Source organism: Copadichromis virginalis, linkage group LG6 (assembly GCF_057382275.1).
Source record: "Copadichromis virginalis isolate Kocher_CV1m ecotype Utaka linkage group LG6, C_Virginalis_male_GT1.1, whole genome shotgun sequence".
In the NCBI taxonomy this organism is placed as follows: domain Eukaryota; kingdom Metazoa; phylum Chordata; class Actinopteri; order Cichliformes; family Cichlidae; genus Copadichromis; species Copadichromis virginalis.
The window spans coordinates 1,644,621-1,665,741 of NC_140623.1; the positions used below are offsets into that span (position 1 = coordinate 1,644,621).

The window sequence follows — 21,121 nt, forward strand, 5'->3', positions numbered from 1 at the left end:
TTATAACATGTGTCTGTGTATTAATAGCAATGATATCATCTCCTCTCTTTTTCTGTCTACAAAAATAAAAAGTTCATAATTCATCTGCACTGCACTCCAAAGTCAACAAAACCTGGCTCATATTATTACTTGAATCTGCCGTACTGTCATGCTGTGCATATCCTACAGTCTACTGTTTACAAATCTACTCACTTCTCTTGCTGAGGAGAATAAACTTGGACCACCACCACCTGCAGGTGTGGAGGATAATGCACCAAGACCTCCTGTGTTGTATCTCAGCGTGGCACAGGTAAGAAATCATTACAGTGAGTATTTAAACCTGCCCAGTGAATCACAGGTATCGCACAAAACTCAGTCATATAGATCTGCAGAACAAAAACAAAACACCCTGCTGACCTGTCCATTTTTGATTATAAATTTGCAGCCTGGATTCACTCGAATGTGGAAAGAGAATTTATCCCAACATTGAAAGAGCAAAGAAGAACTGCAGCCAACAAAGTTTTCTAAAAGCTTTCCTAATCAATCAATCAATCAATCAATCAATCAATCAATCAATCAATCAATCAATCAATCAATCAATCAATCAATCAAGAAAACCACGCACGTATTAAATAGGATATGCCTGTCTTCAAAAGTCAGCAAAAGATGACTGACAAAAGATGCATTGCACATGTAATGCACATGTCATGCAGTGACCACTATTGGCCAAAGCAGACAAAGCAACCTCATTAGTTAACTCAATTACTTTTTTATTTATTTATTTTTACTTACTAGCTCAATCGAGACTCAATAACTCATTTACAAGGGAGACCCGCTTCAGACAAACATGTTACAATTACAACAATAAAATAACAAGAAATTAAAAATTGTCACAGTCATATCAAAACCAGGAGCACGTTCCCAGTGATGATGTCACCAGGTCGGTTGTACGTCTTTTTTAAGTCTGCAAGTGAAATCAATTAAGAGAGGATTTCCTTAGAGGAGAGAAGTTAAGACGATTCTATGAAGGGAATAGTCAAATAGTCCATACATATTATTTCATTTATTTGTTTTTGTTATGAAATTATTAACTTTATCACCATAAAATACTGTTTGCTTCACAAGGCACTTATAAACGTGTTTGTTTCCTAGCATTAGTTTTGTTTGTTTCTGACACCAAAGAATATAATTCAGTCAGCCTCTGACCCCGCCTCCCCCTCCTTATTTCATGATTTGGTTTGGTCCATGTGCACGCGCTCTTAGCGATACAGAGATAGCGCTGCAGTAGGATGTCTCTGTTATCAGTAAAGTCTGAGTTTCGAAAAAGAAAAAAGAGACAGGCAGAAATTAACTTGATGGACTTTCCTAGTTTTAGTCAGCTTGCTTCATTTCTGACAGAAAATAATGTGTTTGTTGTTTTAGCCAACTTGTAATTGGAGGCAGAACCTTTGTACATAAGCAGGTGAGTTCTTTTATGCCAAAATGTGTCTAATCACCTCTTGGGAGCCCGTTAGGAATTTTTATCATCATAGCCTACATAAAGAGAGAAGTACTGTTACAGGTGATCAGAGTTTTCAGTGAGCTAAATCAGATTAAAACCTTTGCTTTATAGGTCTCAGGACAGACATATTAGTTTGCTATACTTTGCTTGAAAGCTGATATTCAAAGGATTATTCACATTTGCCAATATGTAGTATTATAAATACAAATGTTCAAGCAGTAAAAAATACTTAAAATACTAGAATTTTAGAAAATATTAAAATGTAAAAAGTGGTTTCTACATATCTCATCAGTCTTGCACAACATTATAAAATCTATTTATATTATCTATTTAATCTATTTATGAGAATATTGATCCAGGTCTGCGCAGTGTTATATTTTCAGAGCTGGCATGGTTTACAGTATTAATGTGGTGGGGCCTAAAGTTTTATATATATTTATTTTTGCATGGGATACCAAATCTGTGCTTACACCACTGCAGCCAAACCAGCATTTCGTGCTCTATATGTAGCAATTACATACCAAAGACCATAATAGGTTGGTGTGTAGTATAAAATATGACATATTATACCAAGACTGGAAAAACTTGAAATGTACCACATTTAAAACCAGGAAGTTACAAAAAATTCAACTGTTTAACACTGATCGGTATCAGTGCCTGATCGACAAAGCACGGGTAGATATGACTACATATTTCCATTAATATGGTGCTTAGCTATTTTACTCTGGCATGCAAGACCCGTTTTGCTGCAACCCAGTCTGTGTTAAATGGTTGTTAATAATTAAGAACAAATAAACCAACATTACCTGACAAAAACAGAAAAGCTGTTGTTATGAAAGGTCAGCAAGTAAGATCTTAGGTGCCCCGTTTCACAATTATATTGCTTCATTAAGGTTTATAAAAAAAATAAATTACTTTGAAACTGTGGGCTGGTCAAGGAAAAGCAAGATCCTCTTTGGACCAAGATTATATTTAGGCACTAGTTACACACACATGGGTTTGAATAAAGGCTGACTGCCAGCATCTGTTTAACTGGTTAGATTCTGTACTGTAGGCTACAGTCAGCCACGCAAAGATGATACTACTTATTGTAATTCATTTTTTTCTATAGAAAAATATAAAATGAAACTTGTCTCAGTTTAGAACAAAAAGAGTTTTAAATACCACAAGGAGTAATTTGAAGCTTAAACAGGAGGACAGCCACCAACATCACCGGATTAAAGCACTGATACAACTGTGAGGAGTGTGACTGATTTACTCAAGAATTTTACTGTAATTCTATCTCATACCACTTTTAGCTTTTATGTCACTGTATTTTGGATGAAAATACTGTACTTATTCCAGATTATTTGAAAGCTTTAGCTGCCTGTTATTTACAGATAATGGCATCATTATCAGTCAGGCTATTCAGCAATATATAAGTACTGTTAAATCTGTTCTTTAGATTCCTCAGAGGCATCCGATGGAAGACAAAACACTGCCGCGGATCTCAAAATGGTGGTGTGCCCCTACCAGTTTTATTGCAGGGCGTTCCACTCTAGTCTAAACAAAGGTGTTTCACAGGCATTCAGTAGTTGTATTGCACAGCATACTCATAGGTTATTGTGTATTGGATGCAAAAACATCTTTTCTCAGCCCTGGCGAGGCTGTGTCCTTGCCAAAACCAGAAAACAGTTCCCTGTTATGTCAATTTTGCAGCCAAGCGTAGGCGAGTCTCTCCTGCACACTAACGTGTGAGAGAGTCTCCTATATTCTATCACCAAAGGACACATAGTCTAATGCCTTTATTTTTCAGGGCTGTGTCCACTTAATACTATACTGTATAACTTTATAACACTTATTAGTAAAAAGCATAGCATTATTGAGGCACTGCAAATTATTCCAAACAGTCCCAACAATCCCAACAATACGCATAACATGAAAAGGATAAATTATATAATACTTATTTAATACTGTATATAATAGAAAATGGTGTTCTATACGAGTGCTATATGAGTATAGTAAATGTATTTTGATTACAAAAGATGCATTAATAAGTCTAAATGTTTTTTTATACTTTGGAAAGTAATTATCTAATACAAAATTATAAAAGTCTTGTTCAGCCCCATTTGTCACATAATAAATCTGTAATAGAACAGGGCTTGTTTCTAATGTCTCTGTAAAGCACTTTGAATCACCTTGTTGTTGAATTGTGCTATACAAATAAACTTGCCTTGCCTTGCCTTGAAAAATCACACCCCATTCTTACTTACATTCTTTCTTTGCCATTTTTCTGGAAAAGATATGGGTTAAAAATTAAAAAAGGAAACTAAATAATGGTAATTTGTACTTTAAAAACAAGACAATCCTTGAAAACCTGGGTCACCTTTGCAAAACCAGCATGCAGTTATATGCATAATGGGTTGCATACAGTTGTACACTCAGAAATGTAGCCACATGTATGATAGTGCAAAAATATCTGTCTTAGATGACATAGTGTAAAAAACAGGATTGAATTTGCATTTCCTTTCCAGTTTTTGAATTAGATCATGATTTTAAAACTACTGTAGGTACACAAGCTGAAGTCTGACAAATCTGCCCATATGCTCCAAAATCAGCATCTTCAGTTATCCTGCCAAGATGCCAAAATGTGGTTGTATATATGTGGTTGTACATTAAACTTTTTGTTTTGGTGTTAAATAGAACCCTTCTTAGACTTGAAGTATTTGAATCCTTCAGGCCTCCCACTGTATATATTTATTTTGACATCCATGGTATCTTGTAATATTAGAAATGTGATACTAGTTTCAATGTAAACACTCTGGACATGAGACAAGTCGGGACAACTGGAAATTCAAATTGCTTTCATGAAGTACATTGTCATTGGACTCTTAGAGGTGATTACAGGAGACCTTTACAGTAAATCTGTTCATGGTGTTGTTAACACATTTTGCGGTAATTGTAGGAGCAAAGAGTGATTGAAATACAGTGCCTTAAAAAGTTTTCATACTCCTTGAACTTTTACAAATGTTTTCAACTTATAACCAAAAACTTGGTTTTTGTTTTTTTTTTATTGAGATTTTGTGTGAAAGACCAACACAAAGTAGCACATAAATGTGAAGTGGTATGACATTGTCTTGCTGGAGGGTGAATCTTCCTCCCAGCCTCCGGCAGGTTTTCTTCCAGGATTGCCCAGTATTTAGCCCCATCCATCTTCCCATCAACTCTGACCAGCTTCCCTGTTGAATTTCTCCTCCAGACTAACCATGAGCCTCTCTGACCAGTGCCGTCCTTGCTCGGTCTGTCAGTTTAGGTGGACGGCCATGTCTTGGTAGGTTTGCAGTTGTAGCGTACTTTTTCCATTTTTGGATGATGGATTGAACAGTACTCCTTCAGATATTCAAAGCTTGATTCCACTGGATTTTATTAAAGGGGTATCAGAGTTCAGGAGGATGAATATAAATACATGCCACACTTTTCAGATTTCTATTAACATAAAATTTTGAAAACTATGTATAATTTTCATACCAGTTCACAATTATGTGCTACTTTGTGTTGGTTTGTCACAGAAAATCTCAATAACAACATTGAAGTTTTTGGTTGTAAGGTGACAAAATGTTAAAGTTGAAGGGGTATAAATACTTTTTCAAGGCACTGTATGCCAAATTTGTCTGTTAAGAAGTTAATCTTACATGTAAACCACTGTATAAGGAGCACTTCTTCACTTCATTAGGGTTCGAGTGGAGGTTTACCAGATTTCATCTGTTTACGCATGTTGAGCATGTACTGCGGAAGGAAGACAGTCTAATATCACTTTTATATTTTCCAACCACAGAAGACGCTGCCATCAAAGACTACATCCTCAGTGTCTGATGAAGACTAGCTGGCACACAGTATTTGTCATGTTGGTGTGAATTAAGAAATGAGAGGAGCAGCTATGAGTTTAAGTGCAGCAGCCAGTGGATTTGTTCTCTTCCTTCTCTCACTAACAGGTATTGTGTACCCTTATATTTGATTTATATCTGCAGTTACACCCCGACACCAGAGCTCTTTCTGGCTGTCACACATCCACCATCTGCAGGAATTACATATACATGTTTGCATTTGTTTTCTACTTACATTTTTAATGTTTTTAAATAGGTATTTAGCAAATAAATACAGATGTTGTGCAGTGTTGGGTGTAATGCCTTACTAAGTAACGCGATACTGTAATTAAATTACTTTTCCACTGAAAAAGTAGAGTAACTAATTACTGTTCATTTTTAGGTATTTTAATTACTTACAATGTACTTGCGTTACATTGTAAAATAATTAAACTCGCTGAATATCATTATTTAATTTCAATAATTTATCTTCTAAACGTAAAAGTAAACTCTGCCGCTTTAACATCGCTGTAGTGCAGGTGCACGTCATTTCGCGGCTGAAGCGAGTGGCTGTTCTTTGAAATATTCCCGTCTCTTCACTTTTCTGAAACAAGCAGACAAGAATATTACAGTGATATGTAAGCTATGTCCTGGGGAGAAAAAACTATCGGCTGCTGTTAATAGCACATCTACTGAAGCGCCTGACACGAAGACGAACACTTCTGAGCGATCCTTGTTCATCATCCATGGATAACACCGCGGCAACTCCTGCTAAGCAGGAAAACGTGATTTTACTTCAGCAGCACAGAAAGTGTCTGAAGGTGAGCTTAAAAAAATGATTGCAGGCTACATTGTGGAAGAGATGCTACCGCTGCGTACTGTAGAGTCTCCGTCTTTAAAAAAAAGTATTTATTATTTAAAGAGTTTAATTTCTATTGTTTGCCCACTCAAGGTTTATAGCGATTTTAAGAAGTATTTAGTTAAATTACTTATTTAATGATTAAGTTACTTTTCTGACACAGTAATTAGATAAGTATTTTAAATGCAATATTGACTAACTAATTAGTAATTAGTAATTAATTACTTTTTAAAAGTAACTTACCCAACACTGATGCTGTGTGATGTGTACAAACACCGCAGATATTATATATACATGCGTTTAGAAAAACACAGAGTGGTTTCCACTTTTCACGTTCTCAGTAACTTCACCATGACACTTAACATTATAAAGCTACAGTATGTCTGTATGGCAGCACGGTGGCACGGTGGTTAGCACTGTTGCCTCACAGCAAGAAGGTCCTGAGTTCAATTCCAACTACAGGCCGGGGTCTTTCTGTGTGGAGTTTGCATGTTCTCCCCGTGTTTGCGTGGGTTCCCTCCGGGTACTCCGGCTTCCTCCCACCGTCCAAAGACATGCACTTAGTGGGGATAGGTTAATTGGATAATCCAAATTGTCACTAGGTGTGAATGTGCGAATGGAAGTGAGTGCGAATGGTTGTCTGTCCCTGTATGTTGGCCCTGCGACAGACTGGCGACCTGTCCCGGGTGTACCCCGCCTCTCGCCCTATGACAGCTGGGATAGGCTCCAGTGCCCCCCGCGACCCTGAAAAAGGATAAGCGGAAGCGAATGGAGATGGAGATGTCTGTATTATACAGGATAAGTAGAAGTAACAGCTGATGCATTAACTGTTATAATTTACTTTCTATAATATGTATTTAAGTATAGTAATAATTTTTTTAAAATACTGTACTTACTTTCTTTCTACTATATATATCGTTGAATTACAGAGAGAAAAATTCTGACACTAATACAAATTGTGTCATAAAAAAACAATTTTCTGTTATACTTTGTTGTCAAGTAGTATAAATAGATCATTTAGATAATTTAAAATGTGTAAAACTCAACTGTATCTATTTATATTCTAAGATATTCGTTTCACACATTTGGCTGAGAAAAACAGTTGTTAAATATTTTTTATAATAGAAATGAAGCACATACTTCATTTTTTCCATTTTGTGAATTTCTCCCTATATGCAGTGGGTAACATAAGTATTGAACACGACACCAATAACTAAATATATTTCCAAAGGTGCTATTGACATGAAATTCTCACCAGGTGTTGGTAACAACCGATCCAATCCAAACATGCAAAGAAATCAAACCGTAGGTGTTCATAAATTATGTGTAATAATGAGAAATGACTCAGGGAAAAAGTATTAAACATGCTTACTGACATATTTAATTCCTCAAACACAATTCTCACGATTTTAGTTTGAATAACACAATATCGGTTTATTAAATCCTGAATTGACTTTTAAATATAAATGTATTTTGCCTGAAATGCCAGAATCTCGGGTTAAAGCTCACAAGACTATTTCAACAACCAGGGCTGTGCAGAGAGGTTTAAAGGGGCGGGTGTTCAAAGTTAAAAAGGGGCACATTGAACCAGGCCGAATAACAACAACACACATTCATCAAGAATCTAATATGGGCAACAAGGCAAAGCAAACGTAGCCGATGCTTTACCTGATGGGTACAATGTTGCTGTTGAGGGGTTGCTGTGGATAGTGCTGGAGGGCAGGGCTGTGTTGATCTGAGACTGTAGACATTAAAAAGTCCATAGGAGAGATGGCTGATTAAATGTAATGAGATAATAACAAAACGCAAAGATTGGTGACAGCGCTTGGAACCATAAGGCAACAAAAAACTGTGAAAAATAATTTAGGCTCTGCCTGTGATTCACTCTTTTCTTCTCTTCTTCCTTCCATCCTATCATTTCATATATCACTCTCCACTTGCTGTCTATCTGAGAACAAGGCACAACTTGCTATTGCAATAAACTATAATCTAATTATCCACACTTAACAACTCCAGTACTTAATCTAAAATAAAATGATGACAGAAAAATGTTATAGCACTGCCTTTAGTAGCCTCACACAGCGATATTCCACCACTGTTTCACCATAAATAAATAACATCAATGTAACTAAAGATAATGCAGCACTTGATCCTTTTATTGATGTCACACAGATACATACAGGTCATTTCCTAAAAAAGGGAAATGTACTATTAACATTCTATTACATGTATGTGATTATTACAGATGTAATTCATATTTCAGAGTAGTAATAGTAAATTACTTCGTGTAATCAAGATGGGAGACCACAGCTATAAAAGCGAAGGTGGATTTGGGAAGCCTGTCGCAGCCATGTCCTGTCCGTATACGCGACCAACCCATTGCGGAAGGTGCAAGATTGATAAGGAGAGTCCTCAGAATTCAGCGTATATTGCGGGATAGACAGGATCCTTTAGCTCAGCGCGACAGTGTGCTCATTGAGAGATATCGATATTCCTGTGAGGGTATTATTTACTTAACCAACTTGTTGACGAGGGGGTGCAGGACCACCACCTGTCTTTTTTTTTGCTCTGCCCTTTTCTTGGTTGCTGTTATGAACAAACTAACAGAGTATTACAGGCCAGTATTACCTTGCCAAGAGACGAAAAGCAATCTAAGAGATAAATATTACCATTCTGTAGAATACTCCTGTATTCCACTTTTACTTGTTCCCATGTTCTTGTGGGTCCTGTTGTGGCTCTAATGTGAAAGGGGATATAATATAACATATTATAATATAATATAATGCCATATGATATTGGACAATATAGTGTCATATGATAGATCTACCCTACCGCCTACTGGTGTTGGCCAGAGGGGCCGATGGCGCGATATGGCAGCCTGGCTACAACCGTAGCTGCCTCCACCAGTGTGTGAATGTGGGAGTGAATGAATAGTGGTATCGTACAGCGCTTTGGGTGCCTTGGAAAGCGCTATATGAACCCAATCCATTATTATTATTATTATTAAATTACCTACGAGTTTGATTTGTCAGCAACTTTCTGCCAGCCCCTCTCTCCTTGCTTTTGCAGCCTTTGCAGTGTTCTCTTGCGTTTTAATTAAACTCTGAAACTCCTGAAATCCCTCACTCATGAGTTCTTGCTCTGCTGCCGGAAAATACCGTGCACGCCCCTTCGACATTTTCGCCGACCAATCAGCGGGTTGCCGATCAATGTTTCTACTATCGATGCGTAGCCCCTTTTACGACACCCAGTGATGTCACATTACTGCGTCCAGCTGTACTAATCGTCAACAGCAGGTGTGTTCGGGGAACCGGATTAGCGAGCTCACGGTTAGCGCGATGGTTTGGTCTTGGATGTGTCATTTGATCTTGGATGTAGTAAGCGACGTACGAAGAACAGGCCCCTGGAATGTCTGGACAATGTTATATCATGAGTACCGTATTTCCCGGACTACAAAGCGCACCTGAATATTAGCCGCACAAGCTAAAATCAGGGGAAAATCCAGTTTTGTACATATATTAGCTGCACCTGACTAAAAGCCGCAGGTGTTTCAATGTTGACTTATCATATGTAAGAGAATATGCACAAAGGGAATTGTCAGGAAAGAGACGGCTGTTTGGAGACACACCCCTTTTATTAATATTTTGAAAAACAAGTTATGGGTACATATTTGCATAACTTTTTAGGGTATATGTACAAGTAGCTGTAATTACAAGTATGAAACATGTACTGTGCTTCATAAATGAGTAACAAATGTAGTGTATAACAATAACCTACAGCACACCAGAAAAATAGATTCAGCCTACCTTTTAGGCTCAGGTGCAGCGACACGGCTTTAACAAGAAGAAAAGTCAGTCATTCACCATCTTTCTCTTCTTCCTGCGCTCTAAAACCACCAAAGTCCTCTCCTCCAGTGTCGGAAACGAACAGGCTCAGGATGGCTTCGTCATCCACTCTCCGCTTCTTTCCTTCGTTGTCACTTTCAAAACCAAACAAATCCTCGTTGTCAGTGTCAGAGTCGAACACCCTCAGAAGGGCCGTGGCGGTGTCCTCCTCTCCATCATGCAGCAGTCCAGCCCTTCAAAATCCGTTGGTGATCGTGGATGTTTTCGCACTTTTCCACGCTGTCAGAATCCACCGGTGGAGTTGAGCTTAACTTGCTTTTCGCAAGTTTATCGCCGCTCATCATCCACGCCTCCTGCTGAACGCGCAGCGCTACTTTGAAGTTTCTTTTTCGCGGTACTTCGTACGGCACTACGTTGCCTGGTGGACGGACATGTGACCAACATACCACTCTTGAACCCCGATCCTTCCGCCAGGCAAGGTAGAGTCGTACAACAGCGAAACCAACAAAACAAATCCTCTTACGATATGACAAAAATCATGGAAAATCCATAGAAAAGCCGCACCTGACTAAAAGCCGCAGGGTTCACAGCTTGTGCAAAAAGTAGCGGCTTATAGCCCGACAATTACGGTAATATTTTTTTAAAAATTCCATCTAAATAAAACACATACATGCACGCACACACAGTGACATTTTAGACCTTCTTCAGAATACTGTATATACTATGGGCATCACAGTGCTGATCCAGAATCCTTACATTATTATTTATTACTAGAGCTACAATAATAAAGCAATGAGGGGAAAAAAGTAATAAATATGAAATAATGTCATTATGATGATTCCATTTGTTTCACTATCCACTCTGTGCAGGGGCAAAGCTTATTACATTTTTAAACTGTAGAGATACAATCATTTTACTGCTGTAAAATCCAAATTTTGTCTTATTTAAAATATAAATCTAATATAATTTGCTTCTTAATGTATGTTCTTTAAAATACAGCGTGTGTTTTTAATATATTATAATTATAATAATGCATAATTATGTGGACATGCATATTAGATCGTTTTTTAGTGAAATATAATCCCTCCAGAAAGGCAGGAAAAGCCCTGTAACTTGCTTTAAAACTAAATATGTTTCTAAATACTTTAAAACTAAATATGTTCCCTAAAACGGTGACAGAGCTACAGACCCATGACAGCCTTACACAGGTAGCTAGCAGCTATGACCAGCACTACTTGTGCAGTTAATAAAAGGACAGGTAATGTTTGTCGCGCTGTTGCAAACACAGCACGCTCATTTGTTTCAGTTCGTCAGTTGCAACAAGACAGCTTACCAACGTGTACGTAATAAGCTAATACTCCTGGGTGCTATACACTACAGTGTGCGCTGTACACCTACTTACTGGTTTTGTCGCATCAGTCTGTGTCTCTGAGTTAACTTGTGTTTCTCCTACAGCTCCGGACCGGAAAAAATGCGCGTGCTCTTTGTGAGCTCGTTCCCGGCTCGTAACCAGTGCGTTCTGCCGTCAAGGGCGACCATTGGTTAAATGTGATCATGTGACTGATACAAGCCAGATCCTTTTATTTAGCAAAACTGTGATTAATAGTTAAATATTATTGTTGAGGGGCACAGACAAGACTCCGCACGCACACAAACATTAAAAAAAAATAATTTTTTTTAAAAAAAGTTGCCTCAACAAAAGGGCACCTTGGGCACCCATCAGGAAAGGGGCGGGTGCTCAAGCCCCTCTAGCCCCCCCCTCTGCACGTGCCTGTCAACAACCACCAAAGAGTTAAAACACCAAACTTTTAAAAAGCAGGTAAACGGATTCCACAGAAAGATGTAAACACAGAGCGCAGATCGGTCACTCGACAGTATGTACCTGTGCATGTTTTTGGGTGCTGAAAGCCGATATCATACAGATTCTGAAGCTGCAGGTTTTGTCACACCAAAATTCACTGAACCAGCAGCAAAAGAAGATCCAAACTACGTATCACATTTGAAGAACATCGTCATGAATTCCCTCTTTCTTTGGCTGTTTTGTTCCCACCACGATAAAAATCCTACGCCATGCACAGCTCTCTCTCTCAGTGTACTTAAAGACCAGTTTCCCATCTCAAATATCAGCTTTCTGCATTATTCGCTTGCTTATAACACATCAGTCTACCCTTCTTTCCAGCGCTGTCGGACACTGTTTTTTGTTTTTGTTTGTTTTTTGTTTTCTTCAAAAATGACCTTTGACAGGAAAGCCTAATTTCTGCTGTTCAATACTGAAGAAATTTAAACTGTTTAAAATGATGCCAAATTGCAAAATGCATTGCTGTGTCTCTAATAAAACCTCTGTAACTTTGCTCTGCTTCACTTCAGCAGCATCAGGTAATGTTCATATGTTGGTTCATGGTTTTCTTCATTTTTAGATCCACTGTATTTAAGGTTATGTGCTATAAAGCCATAATCTGGAGAAAGCCAGGTCAGGAAAATCTCCTTCATATTTTTCACATTTTTCTGTTTTATCCTCGGTTACTTTGACTGCATCACTGCTGTGATGCTTGCACCTTCTTGTGTGGTGTTGGTTCAGCAGGCATTACACACACACAGGTAGGAACAGAGGATCACCAGAGATAACTCCTTTTTTATTATCTTTTCTTCTTGCCAAATACCACAACAACAATATACTTACTAGCGCCATCTAGCACTTCTAGTAAATGTATCTACAGAACAAATGCAATAGTATGTGGACACAATATCTTCGCCCTTTGAACAAGGATTTCTTATGTGAAACTGACTTCATTATTCTGATCTATGTCACCTAATGCGCGTTTTAACATATTTCATATCACTCAGTAACATTCACTTTCCCATGACAAAGTCTTGAGTCCAGCAAGGTGGATTCCTCATCCTGGTGGGCCTAAGCCTACTATCAGACTCAGAGTTAGATGCTAGATCAGTTTCTGGTTTATGACAGTCCATTGTTGTGTCAGAATCAGTACCTGTGTTCAGCTCTGACAGAGCCGATAATTGTGAGGAGTTCCAGGTCCCTCCATCATCCAGAAAATACACGTTTGGTCCTTTCCTTGTCATGACAGTCCTTGGTTTAGAACACTTTAACTCGCCTTTCTCTACCTTCCATGGCTTCCTAACCTGTACCTTGTCACCAGGCTGAAAGTTGAATGGTTTGGCGTGTCTGCGAGCATCATGTATTCTTTCATTTTCAGTTGCTTATTCTTAACTCTTTCGCACATGGTATGTCTGGGGAACAGGCATATCCATTACCTGTAACTTTGTTCTCATTTGTCATCCATAGAGCAGTTCTGAAGGGGAAACTCCAGTTGTTGAATGAAGGGCTGCTCTGTAGTCCATCAAGTAAGTTCTCAGGAACGACTTCCAGGGTTGTCCTTGAATCTCTCAACTTCCCCATTAGCTCTTGGGTAATACACTGAGGATCTCAGATGTTGGATTCCCTTGCTTTTGAGAAAGTCAGCGAACTCAGCATAGAGAAATTGAGAGCCACTGTCACTTATCAGTGTCTTTGGATTCCCTTCACAAGAGAAAACTACAGAAAGGACATGAATGATAGTAGCTGCATCAGCTCGGGAAACAAAAAAAGCTACTTCAGGCCACTTACGGAAGTAGTCTACCAATGTGATAGCAAATCTACAGTCAGAAGGGGCTATTCCAAAAGGGCCTATGATGTCCTCAGACACCTTTTCCCAAGCAGTAGCTGGTAGAGGAATGGGTTGAAGTCATCATGGGTGACAGTTGACTTGTCATTCTGTTGCACAGTTCTTTATCATTGTCTCTATCTGACAATCCATTTTGGGCCACCAGTGCAATTCCCTCAGGCATTGTTTGGTACGTACAATGCCTTGGTGAGCTATATCAGTGAGTTTTTTCTGCAACTACTCAGGCACTAGCAATCGATGTGTACCTCTGACAATGCACTCGTTCATGACCGCAAGTTCATGGCGGACTGGGAAGCTGTAAGTCAGGTTCCAGTGACGTCTTCCTTGCACGCCAGCCTTTCTGTATCTGCACACACTATATAAGAATCAGTCCATTTACATGGAGCTTTGTGAACACTGGACAGGCTTTGTACTCTGACTGGAAGTCATCCTCAGACACAGCACTCAGATCAGTGAGGATGGCTGCAACTGACTCCACATCCTCTGCACATGCCATGTCTGTCTCGGGAAGTGGGAGCCTAGAAAGACAGTCAGCAACATGGTTCAATGACCCAGTTCTATATTCCACTTCATAGTCAAACTCCAACAGGCGAGCTGACCATCTGGCTATGCGTAGACCAGCTCTGTTATTGCCCTTAATAGTCAGCAGTGCTGTAAGCGCTTAGTGATCTGTTCGTAGGATGAATTTTCTGCCCCAGAGCCAGGGGTTCCTTCTCGACAATTGAGTATTTCCTCTGTATCAGACAGGCTGCGAGATGCAAATGCAACAGTCGGTTCTGCATCATTACTATCAAGTTGAGTTTAAACAGCACCTACGCCTTAATCTGAGGCATCTGTCGAGACTATGGTTGGCTTACTGGGGTCGAACATCACCAGAGCAGGGCTGTGCACAATTAACCGCTCGACTTGATCAAACGCAGCTTGAGCTGCTTTGTTCAAGTGGAATGAACAGTCTTTACGCAGAAGAGCTCTCATAGGTTCAACAAAAGTCACGGAATTTGGCACAAATTTGCTGTACCATGCACCCAAGCCAAGAAATTAGTGCAGGGTTGCAGGATCAGTAGGGGGTTGAGCATGCAGAATAGTGATATGAGAATTGTTGATTCTGCGTAACACAGCACGCAGGTGGGCCTCATGTTCAGTTTCTGAAGCTCCATATGTGATGACATCATCAAGATAGCATTGCACCCCTTTTTGGCCACGTAGGATTTGTGTCATCATCTTTTGGAACACTGCAGGTGCCGAACTCAACCCGTAGGGGACTCTGCAGTACTGCTACAGTCCTTTATGTGTAATGAAAGCAGTGAGCCCTCTACTCTCTTCATGTAGTTTCAGCTGATGGTAGGCAGATTTAAGATCCAGGGTGGAGAACATGATAGCCCCACGCAGCTCAGACAGTATGTCCTCAATCAGAGGCGAGGGATGACTGTCAACGGCCACCGCTTTGTTAGGTTCTCACAAATCAACGCGCATGCGTATGCCACCAGTCTTCCTTCTAGTGACTACAATCAGGGAGACCCATTCAGAAGCTATTTTCTCTATGATGCCATGTTCCTCAAGGTTCTTGAGTTCTGTGTCTACTAGTAGCTTAACAGTACATGCATGTGCAGTATTTGGTACAGTAACAGTGCACATCAGTTTAGCCGGATCACCACTGACACAATTGTCAACATTTAAAACACACATTTCAGGCACAGTCACTTCATTAACAGGCGTATGGGAAGATTTACACACTCTCGAAAAATTTCAGATTTTCCCACATGTATTACATTTGCAGTCTTTTGCGGGGCAGGATTTATCATTGGCTTTGTGGTCAGCTGAACGACAACGGTAGCACGTCTGAGCTGTATCCGTTTTTTTATAGCTGCTTTGTGTTTTGGCTTGCGCATCTTCTTTTATACTTGAAAACTGGCAACAGGCTTTGTTTCACTAACAGCAATGGCCTTTGCATAAGCTATTGCAGCCTCTGTACGCCTAGCAATTTCCAAAGCTCTATCGAGCGTCAAATCCTCCTCCATTAGCAGTTTTTCACGTATATGAGCATTATTTGTCTTCTCTTCAAGTTGATCCCGCAATATTTCATTCTCCATAGCTCCAAACTTACATTGTATCACGAGCTCATGCAGTGCTGCAACGTAGTGATCTGTAGACTCACCAACAGCTTGGGCTCGTTGCATGAAGCAGTATCTCTCGGTGACAACATTGACTTTAGGATGAAAGTGTGGTGTACCACTGGAGGGCTCTACTCACACCCAGTTCTCAGGAAGTGTTGTTGCTATGTTTTGGAGGGAAAAGTGTTCAGTTGTGTGGTGATGAGTAATAAATGAGGAGTGTTAATCGAGAGCTCTCGTGCCGTCTGTGTTTACCTCCACATTGATGACCCCTGACTCGAACATGCTGCGGTCCGATGGTGGCACCGACTCCGCTCTGGATGCATCAGCAGCCGCCAGCCCTCTGCCTCCGGCTGCAGCTGCGTTTGCTGTGCCGCTCGAGCTGCCGGACTTTTGGCTTCACGATCCCCCGTCGTGGTTCGTGCACGTGGAGGCTCAGTTCGCCCTTCGTGGCATCTCGGCTGACGACACGAAATATCACCAGGTGGTGGCCTCTCTCGACCCGCTAGCCACCCGTCGTGCGTTGACTCTCCTCCGGGACCCACCCGCCCGAGGGAAGTACGCCGCCCTTAAGGAGCTGCTTCTTCAGCGCTATGCCCTCTCCGACGCAGAGCGACCCGAGAAGCTCCTCTCAGAGCGAGCCGAGAAGCCCCTCTCAGGCCTGGGTGGCGGTACGGCTCTTGAACTGATGGAGCGCATGCTGTCCTTTCTCGGTCCAGACGAAGGGGGATTCCTGTTCGCCCACATCTTCCTCCGACAGCTGCCGGCGGCCGTGAGAGCCGGCCTCGCCAACTCTCCGCTTCTGGGCACGAAGGATTATCGCTCCCTGGCTGAGGACGCGGATCGTATTCTCTTGGCTACCCGCACTTTCCACGATCACGACCTAGTTCCAGCCTCGCCGGCGGCGCCTTCCACTTCCCCGCTGACCTGCCCTAACGTGTCCGCTCCTTCGCTGACGGCAATGATCGCGGCACAGCGACACCGCGGACGCGACCTCTGTTTCTACCATCTGCATTTTGGCCCCAGAGCGCGCCGCTGCTTGCAGCCTTGTGCTTTTCCGACCCTGGGACACGGGCCTCGACAGCGTGCTGTAGCGGCCGCAACCGCTGGTGACAAAGAAAAACTGCTCTTCATAGAAGACTCGTGCTCTGGGAGACGTTTCCTGGTCGACTCTGGCTCCCAGAAGAGCCTCCTTTCCCCGTCTGGCGCCGACAGTTTAGCAGCGGGCTGCGGACCACAGCTTATTGCGGCTAATGGCTCTCCCATCGCAACGTTCGGGGAAAGGTTCGTGACTGTTTGTTTTCATGGTCGGGATTTCTAATGGACCTTTGTTGTTGCTGCTAGCTCTGTATCTATTTTGGGCGCTGATTTTCTTTGTGCCCACGGACTGCTGGTCGATGTCGCTAACAGACGCTTAATCGATGCCCAGTCTTTTTCTTCAGTACCCTGTTTCACTTGCGCCATCGGGCCCCTGAATCGGGCTAATTTGGTGACTTCGGGGAAACTTTTTCAGCGTTTGCTCTTGGAGTTCCCTTCACTGACTGTTCCTAATTTCTCGAACACGGCAACGAAGCACGGGGTTGAACATTATATTCCAACGGTCGGTCCCCCGGTGTTTGCATGTGCACGCCGCCTCGACCCCGCGAAACTCTCCGTCGCTCAGGAAGAGTTTGCCGCTATGGAGCGCCTCAGCATTCTGCAGCGCTCGAATAGTGCCTGGGCCTCTCATGGTGCCCAAGTCCGACAGTCGGTGGCGGCCGTGTGGGGATTTTCGCCGTTTGAATAATGTCACGGAGAACGACCGTTACCCCATTCCCCACATACAGGATTTTTCTGCCCACCTCGCTGGCACCTCGATTTTTTCTAAAATTGACTTGGTGCGGGGGTATCATCAGGTTCCCGTGCGCGCCGAAGATGTCCCCAAAACTGCCGTTATTACCCCTTTCGGCCTGTTTGAATCTTTGCGCATGCCATTCGGCCTGAAAGGCGCCGCCCAGACTTTTCAGCAGTTGATGGACTCTGTCTTGCACGGGCTGCCTTTCGTCTTCGTGTACCTTGACGATATATTGGTGGCCAGCTGTTCTGACAGCTGGTTTTGCGTCAGGTTTTCCAGCGCCATTTCCGAGTTCACAACTGACATTCAGCACGTGGCTGGTAAGTCCCGCGCACTGGTTTCTCCCGTTTATGTTGGCATAGACTTTGACGCTATGGCCGCTGACCAACGGGCGGACCCGGACGTCCTTGCCCTTCGGTCTGAGCAAACGGGCCTTGTACTGGAGGACAGCCCCGTGTGGAACGGCGGACCTAGCCTGCTTTGTGACGTTTCCACCAGCTGACCACGCCCTGTAGTTCCGCTTTCGTGGCGTCATCGCGTTTTCGACTCCGTACACGCCCTCTCTCATTCGGGCGTCCGGGCCTCAGTCAAGCTGGTCAGCTCTAGGTTTGTTTGGCCAGGCCTTCGTAAATCGGTGAAAGACTGGGCAGCAGCGTGCATCCCATGCCAACGCGCTAAGATCCATAGGCACACACAGGCGCCCCTCGAATCCTTCCTCGTTCCAGGGAGGCGTTTTGATCATGTGCATGTGGATCTGGTTGGTCCCCTGCTGCAGTCACAAGGTTTTACGCACCTTTTGACTGTGGTGGACCGCACAACCCGCTGGCCTGAGGCAGTGCCTCTGGCGTCAATACAGCAGCAGCAGTGGCCAGGGCATTTTTGTCAACGTGGGTTTCGCGTTTCGGTCCCCCCGCCGACATCACCTCAGACAGGGGCCCCCAGTTTGTTTCCGAGCTTTGGTCTGCCATGGCTGACGGCCTGGGCGTCAAGGTCCACCGAACCACTGCGTACCACTGCGTACCACCCGCAGGCCAACGGGCTGTGTGAGCGTTTCCACCGGTCGCTTAAGGCCGCGTTCCGTGCTTCTCTCCGCCTTCCATGGGTTTTACTGGGGTTGCGCTGCGCGGTTAAAGAAGACCTCGGGGTTTCCCCGGCTGAACTTGTCCTTGGTCAGCCCCTCCGGGTCCCCGGGGAATTCTTGCCCGAGAGCCCACCCCGGTGCTTCGCTCCCTCTGTGCTGTCTCTCCGTCCCCCGAGAGACTCGTTTTCTCTTCCTGGCCCAGTGCACCATTGTCTGCCCGACACCTTTGTTCCGAGGTCGTTGGACTCTTCGCAGTTTGTTTTAGTCAGGCATGACGCTCATAGGCCTCTGCTGCATCCACTGTCTGACGGCCCCTTTAGGGTTATTCAACCGGGCCGGAAGCATTTCCTTTTGGACTTTGGGGGTCGTCAGGAGACTGTTTCTATTGACAGACTTAAACCGGTACATGTGCTGCGGGGTGATCAGTTGGTGCCGGCTCAGGCCCCCCGCCTTCCACTGGACTGGATAACCCTGCTTCTTCCTCTGGGAGCACCCCCCACCTGGCGGGGCCCGAGCTATCTTCAGCTTCTCCTGGCCGCCCATGCCAGCCTGGTCCTCAGGCTTGTTTCCCCTCAGCCAGCTCTCCACCTCCCCGGTTCAGCTGTTCTGGACGTTTGATTAAAGCAAGGGTTCTGGACTAGGGGATGACCCTAGTCCAGAACCTCCAGTGGTTCACCATGTGTGGTGAACCACTGGAGGGCTCCACTCACACCCAGTTCTCAGGAAGTGTTGTTGCTATGTTTTGGAGGGAAAAGTGTTCAGTTGTGTGGTGATGAGTAATAAACGAGGAGCGTTAATCGAGAGCTCTCGTGTCGTCTGTGTTTACCTCCACAAAAGTACATTTCCAAAGCCTTTGCGGAGTGAGTGGTAAGGCACTATAGATTTGTTGTCCCTCCTCCAAGCAGTGAATGAGCAGGGCCCTCTTTCTCTCCGTAGCAAAGTCATTACCCCCGATCGCAAGCAAGTAGTTATCGAACAACTGTTTCCACGCAGCAAATTGAATTTTCGGTTCGCCTGGAAAATCCAGGAACACAGCCCGGGGTTGCAAAGAGAGCAGAGCCATAACTTCATCCCATCCTCGTCGCCACTTGTTGTGTGGTGTTTTTTCAGCAGGCATTACACACACATGCAGGTAGGAACAGAGGATCACCGGAGAGAATTCCTTTTTTATTATCTTTTCTTCTTCCCAAATACCACAACAACAACATACTCACTAGCGTCCTCTAGTAAATGCATCTACTGAACAAATGCAATAGTATGTGGATACAACACACCTCTGATGAAGTCTCACAATTGTCAGCTTTGTTTTTATACATAGACATAAAAATATGGATATATATACTGATAAATGATCAGAATTATAATATTTCTGACCGTCTGAGTCAAAACAGAATAAAATCGAACTTGTGAATCAGAATCAAATTGTTTATAGAAAAAATCGTTTATAGAAATTGAAATCGATACCCAGCCCTGATCACAGCTTCAAGAGGCCTCCTGTATGGAGAAACTAGTCACATGCATTGCTCAAGTGTAATTTGGGCCCATTTTTCCACACAAACATTCTTCAGATCCTGATGACTCTGTGGGCTCCTTCTACGAACTCTGAACTTTAGTTCTTTCAGCAGATTTTATTTTGGGTTCAGGTCAGGTGATCTTCATTTCATCCTCATCATCCTGATAGATAGCAGCAGATTTTCATCAACACTGTTTCAGTACAAGTTTCCATTCATCCTTCCTTCAATTGTATGAAGTGTGCCAGTGATGTATGCTGAAAAACAGCCCCACACCATGATGATCTCACCTCCAAACTTCACTGTTGGTATGGCGCTTTTGGGTTGATATGCAGTGCCCTTTGACCTCATAACATTGTTTGTATTATGGTATCAAAAGAGTTCAATTTTGGTCTCATCTGATCAGACTATATTCTCTGAGTATTTCACAGGCTTGTCTAAATGTTGTTCAGCAGACTTTAAATTCAACATGCCTTTTCTTCTGCAATTGAGTCTTGCGTGGTGAGCGTTCATACAGGCAATGGTGGTTGAGCAGGGAGGATCTGATCATTGCCGGTTTGTAGTAAAATGATGTTCTTTCCACTTCCACACTATGGCCCCACCAGTGCTCACTGGAGCCGTCAGTAGTTTAGAAAATTTCTGTGACCAATGCTATCACAATGATTTTAAACAATAAGGTTGTGAAAGCCCCATGAGAGCTTATTGCCTTCACACTTCATGAGATGTTTCTGGTGTGACACCTTTTTATGGGCCAGTTGAGATTAATTTGCACTTAATGGCAGGATTGTTTCCTAATTTCTGACAACTTTCAGCTGGTGGCATGATTTTCCATGCCTTTTTTGCAGCTCCAATATTTTAAGTGTTCAATACGTTTT

The 21,121-nt window shown here is 42.6% G+C and overlaps 1 protein-coding gene across 1 annotated transcript in view; it reads left to right on the top strand.

Annotated features, from left to right (window-relative positions):
* Positions 1-21,121, top strand: part of LOC146706885 (sialoadhesin-like) — a 44,419-nt gene that overhangs the window by 14,245 nt on the left and 9,053 nt on the right. The gene's annotated exons all lie outside the window — the stretch shown is intronic.